Genomic DNA, 7,641 nt, shown 5'->3' with positions numbered 1-7,641 from the left:
CATTCATTATTTACCAGGACACCCCACACGATGCCTTGCCTCACTCTTTCCCATCCTGTGTCTCTCCCTTAAGCCTTGCTCTCCCTCCCTCACACTGTCTATCTGTCACACTGATACACTCAATCTCTCGCTCCCATCTCTTTCTCCCTCCCTCACACCTCTCTCCTCCTGATTCTTTCATCCTTCCTCTCACTTTGATATGTCTCTCTCCATTATGCCTTCCTCAAACATCTCATGATTTCTCTCCCCTGCATGTCTCTCCCCTCTAAGCCTGCACATCCCTCCCTACTACATCCATTCATCCCTAACTGGCACATGCACCTCTCTCTCGTATTCCTTACTCTCTCACTTACATCCTCTCTTTTCCTACTCTCGTCCTCTCGCATTCTCAACCCTCATTCTTACTCTTGCTGCCCCTCTTGCTCTCTCAGCCCTCATTCTCATTCCTGCTCCACTCTCATACCTCCCTTTCTCATTCCTGCTCCCCTTCACTCAACTCTGCCTCTCTCATCCCTCCCTTTCTCTCTCACATTCCTGTCTCTCATTTTTTTTCTCAAACCAGTCTCTGATAGTCCCCTCTCCCTCCATTGTCTCTCTCTCTCTCACACTCACTCATTCTCTCTCCCTGCTACTTCTCACTGTTCTGTCCACCCCTCACACTCTCTCCATTCTGTTTACCCCACACTCACTCTCTCTCTGTCCCTTACTCACTTTGTTCCTTGTCACTCTCTGTCATTCCTCCCTTGTTGTCTCTGGCTGTCTTGCCCTCATGCTCTCTGTCTGTCCCTCCCTCACTCTGTCCTTAGCTCCCTCGTAATCCCTGCCCCACCCTCGTACTCTTGTCCCTCCCTCATGCTCTCTATCACTCCCTTGCACTGTCTGTCCCTCTCTCTGCCTGCCCTCCCTCACTCGCATCCCGTCTGTCTCTCCCTCTCTCTCTCCATCTGTCCCAGCCTTGCTCTCTCTCTCTCTCTGGCCATCCCTCCTTCATGTTTTCTGTCTACCCCTCCTTCCCTGACAGTCTGTCACTTCCTGACTCTAAGTCCCACCCTCATACCCTCTCTCTGTCCCTCCCTCGCACTCTGTCTGCCCCTCCCTCACTCTTATCCCGTCTGTCCCTCCCCCACTCTCTCCTAGTCAGTCCCACCCTCGCTGTATCCATCCTTCCCTCACTCTTTCTCTGTCTATCCCAACCTCACACTCTCTGTCTGCCCCTCCCTCCTTCTCTCTGTTCCCCCCTCATGCTTTCTGTCTGCCCCTCCCTCGCTCTCTGTTTCCCCCTCATGCTTTCTGTCTGCCCCTCCCTCACTCTCTCTGCTCCCCCCTCATACTTTCTGTCTGCCCCTCCCTCGCTCTCTGATCCCCCCTCATACTTTCTGCCTGCCCCTCCCTCGCACTCTCTGTCTGTCTGCCCTGTCCTCGCATTTTCTCTCTGTTTGATCCTCCCTCACTGTCTGTCCCACCCTCATCTCTGTCCATCCGTCTTCCTCTTCCTCACTCTCTGTCCCTCTTTTTCTCATATTCACTCATTTTCTGTCCTTCCATCCCTTCTTTCTCGGTCCCTCCCTCACTACACTCCACCCCCCACCCCCCCCAACTCATTCTCTCTGTCCCTCACTCCATCTATTACTATTACTGACTCAATCTATCTATAACTCTCTCCCTCACTCTTGCACACACTGCATCTCTCTCCATCAGACTCACTCACTCCATCACTCCCTCTCTCCATCTCACTGAATCTCTCCCATCTCACGCACTCACTCCAACTCTCCCTCTCACTCATTCTATCTATCCCTCTCAGACACTCCATCTCACTCAGTCCATCTCTCCCACTCTCTCTCACACACTCCAACTCTCTATCTCATTCACGAACTCCACCTCTCCCACACACTCCATTTCTTCCTCTCTCTATCACATGGTCCATCTCTGCCGCTCTCTCTCTCACTCATTCACTCCATCTCTCAGTCTCACTTACTCAACCTCTCCCACTCAAACACATCATCTCTCCCTCTCACCCACTCCATCTTAATCGCTCACTGCCCCTCTCCATCTTATTCAATGCACCTTTCCCTCTCTCCATCACTCTGACTCTCTATCACGGACTCTATCTCACTCCCTCTATTATTATTACTGACTCACCCTATGTCTACCTCGCTCCCTACACAATGTCTCCCTCTTTTCATCTCACTCAATCATACCATCAGTCATGTATGCACTGCATCTCTCCCTCTAACCTACTCACTTCATCTCTCCATCTCTCCCTCTCCATCTAACTCACTCACTCAATCTCTCCCTCTTTCAATCTGTACATCTCACTCATTCCACTCTCCATCTCACTAACTTCATTTCTCCCTCTCTCCAGCTCACTCACTCAACCTCTCCTCTCTCCATCTCCCTCTCACTCACTCAACTTCGCCCCCTCACCCAATCCCTCTCTCCATCTCCCCCTGACCCAATCCATACCCATCTCTCCATCTCCCTCAATTTCTCCCTCTCTCCATTTCCATCTCCCTCAATTTCTCCCTCTCTCTCAATCTCTCCGTCTCACCATCTCCGTCTCCCTCAACCTCTCCCTCCCTCCTTCTCCCTCAATCTCCCACTATCTCTCTGTCTCACCATCTGTCTCCCTCAATCTCACCCTCTCTCCGTCTCCCTCAATCCCAATCTCTCCATCTCTGGTCCCTCCATCTCCGGCTCCCTCAATCTCTGCTTCCCTCTCTCTTCTTCTCCCTGACTCTGTCTTCTTCACCCTCCATCTCTCCCTGTCTCCGCCTCCTTCTTCCCCATCCTCCGTCTCCCTCCATTTCATTCTCCCTGCATCTATCCCACCCTCCATCTCCTTCCATTACTCCCTCCTTCCGTTTCCTTCTTCCCCCCTGCAACTCCTTCTCCCTCCCTCCATCTTTCTCCCTCCATCTCTCCTTCAATCCCTCTCTCTCACCATCCTTCTCTCATCACTTCACCTCTCCCCCTCTACTATCTCCATCTCCCTCAGTCTCCCTCTCACTCATTCAATCTCAGCCTCTCTCACATCATGCCATCACTGTCTCACTAGCTCTCACTCCATCTCTCTCCCTCACTCCATCTCCCTCTCTCCATCTCCCTCCCTCACTCTCACTTCATCTCCCTCCCTCTCTCCATCTCCCTCCCTCACTCTCACTCCATCTCCGTCCATCCCTCCCTCTCACTCCATCTCCCTCCCTCTCACTCCATCTCCCTCATTCTCTCACTCCATCTCCCTCCCTCTCACTCCATTTCCCTCCGTCACTCTCTCCATCTCCCTCCCTCTCTCTCTCCATCACCCTCCCTCTCCATCTCTCTCCCTCTCCCTCACTCTCTCTCCAACTCCATCTCTCTCTCCATCTCCCTCACTCTCTCCAACTCCATCTCCCTCATTCTCTCTCTCTCCATCTCCCTCATTCTCTCTCTCCATCTCCCACTCTCTCTCTCCATCTCCTTCACTCTCTCCCCATCTCCCACCCTCTCTCTCTCCATCACCCTCCCTCTCCATCTCTCTCCCTCTCCCTCACTCTCTCTCCAACTCCATCTCTCTCTCCATCTCCCTCACTCTCTCCAACTCCATCTCCATCATTCTCTCTCTCTCCATCTCCCTCATTCTCTCTCTCTCCATCTCCCTCATTCTCTCTCTCCATCTCCCACTCTCTCTCTCCATCTCCCACCCTCTCTCCAACTCCATCTCTCTCTCTCCATCTCCCTCACTCTCTCCAACTCCATCGCCCTCATTCTCTCTCTCTCCATTTCCCTCATTCTCTCTCTCTCCATCTCCCTCACTCTCTCTCCCACTCCCTCACTCTCTTTCCCACTCCCTCACTCTCTCTCCCACTCCATCTCCCTCACTCTCTCTCTCCATCTCTCTCTCCATCTCCTTCACTCTCTCCCCATCTCCCACCCTCTCCATCTCTCTCCCTCTCCCTCACTCTCCATCTCCCACCCTCTCTCCAACTCCATCTCTCTCTCTCCATCTCCCTCACTCTCTCTCCATCTCCCTCACTCTCTCTCTCCATCTCCTTCACTCTCTCCCCATCTCCCACCCTCTCCATCTCTCTCCCTCTCCCTCACTCTCTCTCTCCATCTCCCACCCTCTCTCCAACTCCATCTCCCTCACTCTCTCTCTCCATCTTCCTCACTCTCTCCAACTCCATCTCCCTCATTTTCTCTCTCTCCATCTCCCTCATTCTCTCTCTCTCCATCTCCCTCACTCTCTCTCCCTCCATCTCCCTCACTCTCTCTCCCACTCCATCTCCCTCACTCTCTCCCCATTTCCCACCCTCTCTCCATCTCCATCCCTCTCTCCAACTCCCTCACTCTCTCTCTCCCCCACTCCATCTCCCTCACTCTCTCCATCTCCCTCACTCTCTCCCTCCATCTCCCTCACTCTCTCTCCCTCCATCTCCCTCACTCTCTCTCTCCCTCCATCTCCCTCACTCTCTCTCTCCCTCCATCTCCCTCACTCTCTCTCTCCCTCCATCTCCCTCACTCTCTCTCTCCCTCCATCTCCCTCACTCTCTCTCCCTCCATCTCCCTCACTCTCTCCCCATCTCCCTCACTCTCTCCCCATCTCCCTCACTCTCTCCCTGCATCTCCCTCACTCTCTCCCCATCTCCCTCACTCTCTCTCCATCTCCCTCACTCTCTCCCTCCATCTCCCTCACTCTCTCCCTCCATCTCCCTCACTCTCTCCCTCCATCTCCCTCACTCTCTCTCCCTCCATCTCCCTCACTCTCTCTCCCTCCATCTCCCTCACTCTCTCTCCCTCCATCTCCCTCACTCTCTCTCCCTCCATCTCCCTCACTCTCTCTCCATCCATCTCCCTCACTCTCTCTCTCCATCTCCCTCACTCTCTCCCCATCTCCCTCACTCTCTCCCCATCTCCCTCACTCTCTCTCCCCATCTCCCACACTCTCTCCCTCCCCATCTCCCACCCTCTCTCCATCTCCATCCCTCCCACTCCATCTCCCTCACTCTCTCTCCATCTCCATTACTCTCTCTCTCCATCTCCCTCACTCTCTCTCTCCATCTCCCTCACTCTCTCTCCCTCCCCCTCACTCCCTCTCCCTCACTCTCAATCTCCCTCTCTCACTCAATCTCCCTCTCCCTCACTCACTCTATTTCCATCTCTCTCCCTCACTCACTCTTTCTCTCCTTCATTCTCTCTCTATCTCCCTCGCCCTCACTCTATCTCCATCTCACTCCCTCAATTTCCATCTCTCTCCCTCACTCAATTTCCATCTCTCTCCCTCACTCACTCTATCTCCTGCTCTCTCCCTCACTCTCCATCACCCACACTCACTCTATCTCCATCTCCCTCTCTCTGGCTCACTCACTCTATCTCCCTCTCCAACCCCCTCACTCACTCTATCTCCCTCACTCACTCTATTTCCATCTCCCTCTCGCTCCCTCCTTCTCTCTATCTCCACCTCCCTCTCTCACCCTCCATCATTCTATCTCCATCTCCCTCTCTCTGGCTCACTCACCCTATCTCCATCTCCTGCTCTCTCCCTCACTCACACTATCTCCATCTCCCTGTCCCTCCCTCTCTCTCCATCACTCTCCCTCTCTATCCCTCCATCTCCCGCTCTCTCCCTCACTCTTGCTCACTCACTCCATCTCCATCGCCCTCTCTCTCTGCCCCTCACTCACCCTCCATCTCCATCTCTCTGGCTCACTCACTATCTCCATCTCCCGCTCTCTCCCTCACTCACTCTCTCTTTCTCCAACTCCTGCTGTCTCCCTCACTCATCCTCCCTATCTCCATCTCCCGCTCTCTCCGTCCATCTCCCTCGCTCTCCCTCCCTCACTCTATATCCATCTCTCACTCTCTCTATTTCCATCTCTCTCCCTCACTCACTATCACCAACTCACTCTATCTCCCGCTCTCTCCATCACTCACCCTATCTACATCTCCCTCTCTCTCCTTCACTCGCTCTATCTCCATCTCCTTCTCTCTGGCTCACTCACCCTATCTCCATCTCCCGCGCTCTCCCTCACTCACTATCTCCATCTCCCTCTGGCTCACTCACTCTATCTCCATCTTCTTCTCTCTGGCTCACTCACTCAATCTCCATCTCCCTTTCTCACCCTCCCTCACTCAATCTCTATCTCCCGCTCTCTCCCTCACTCACCCTATCTGCATCTCCATCTCTCTCCCTCCCTCACTCTATCTCCATCTCCCTCTCTCACCCACCCTCATTCTATCTCCATCTCCCACTCTCTCCCTCACTCACTATCTCCATCTCCCTCTGGCTCACTCACTCTATCTCCATCTCCCTCTCTCTGGCTCACTCACTCAATCTCCATCTCCCGCGCTCTCCCTCACTCACTCAATCTCCATCTCTTTCTGGCTCACTCACTCAATCTCCATCTCCCTCTCTCTCCCTCACTCACTCTCCATCTCCCTCACTCACTCTCCATCTCCCTCTCCCCCTCTCTCTCCCTCACTCTCCATCTTCCTCTATCTCCCTCACTCACTCTCCATCTCCCTCTCTCTCTCCCTCACTCACTCTCCATCTCCCTCTCTCTCTCCCTCCCTCTATTTCCATCTCTCTCTCCCTCAATCTCCATCACCCTCTCTCCATCTCCCTCACTCACTCTCCATCTCCCTCCCTCTCTCACTCACTCTCCATGTCCCTCCCTCTTTCCCTCTGTCTCTGCATGTCACTCCCTCTATCTCCATCTCCCTCCCTCTCCCTCACCCACTCTCCATCTCCCTCTTTCTCTTCCTCACTCACTCTCCATCTCCCTCTCTCTCACCCTCACTCACTCTCCATCTCCCCCTCTTTCCATCTTCCTCTCTCTCCCTCACTCTCCATCTCCCTCTCTCCCTCACTCTCCATCTCCCTCACTCTATCCATCTCCCTCTCCCTCACTCTCTCCATCTCCCTCACTCTCTCCATCTCCATCTCCCTCACTCTCTCCATCTCCCTCACTCTCTCCATCTCCATCTCTATCTCCCTCACTCTCTCCATCTCCCCCTCTATCTCCATCTCCCTCTCTCACTCACTCACTCCCCATCTCTCTCTCCCTCACTCATTCTCCATCTCCCTCACTCTCCCTATCTCCATCTCTCCCTCCCTCTATCTCTCTCCCTCACTCATTCTTCAACTCCCTCCATCTCCATCTCCTCTCTCTCTCTCCCTCACCCACTCTCCATCTCCCTCTTTCTCTCCCTCACTCACTCTCCATCTACCCCTCTCTCTCCCTCACTCACTCTCCATCTCCCCCTCTCTCTCCCTCACTCTCCATCTCCCTCTCTCTCACTCACTCTCCATTCCCTCTCTCTCCCTCACTCACTCTCCATCTCCCTCTCTCTCCCTCACTCACTTTCCAACTCCCGCTCTCTCCTTCACTCATTCTCCATCTCCCGCTCTCTCCCTCACTCACTCTCTCTATCTCCATCTCCTTGTCCCTCCCTCATTCTCTCTATCTCCATCTCCCGCTCTCTCCCTCACTCATTTTCTCTGTCCCTCCCTCACTCACTCTCTCTATCTCCATCTCCCTGTACCTCCCTCACTCACTCTCTCTATCTCCATCTCCCTGTCCCTCCCTCACTCACTCTCTCTATCTCCATCTCCCTGTCCCTCCCTCATTCACTCTCTCTATCTCCATCTCCCTGTCCCTCCCT

Source organism: Chiloscyllium plagiosum, unplaced genomic scaffold (assembly GCF_037043375.1).
Source record: "Chiloscyllium plagiosum isolate Xiang-an unplaced genomic scaffold, Cpla_swu_hap1 HiC_scaffold_26, whole genome shotgun sequence".
Lineage (NCBI taxonomy): Eukaryota > Metazoa > Chordata > Chondrichthyes > Orectolobiformes > Hemiscylliidae > Chiloscyllium > Chiloscyllium plagiosum.
This window is presented reverse-complemented; position numbering follows the sequence as displayed.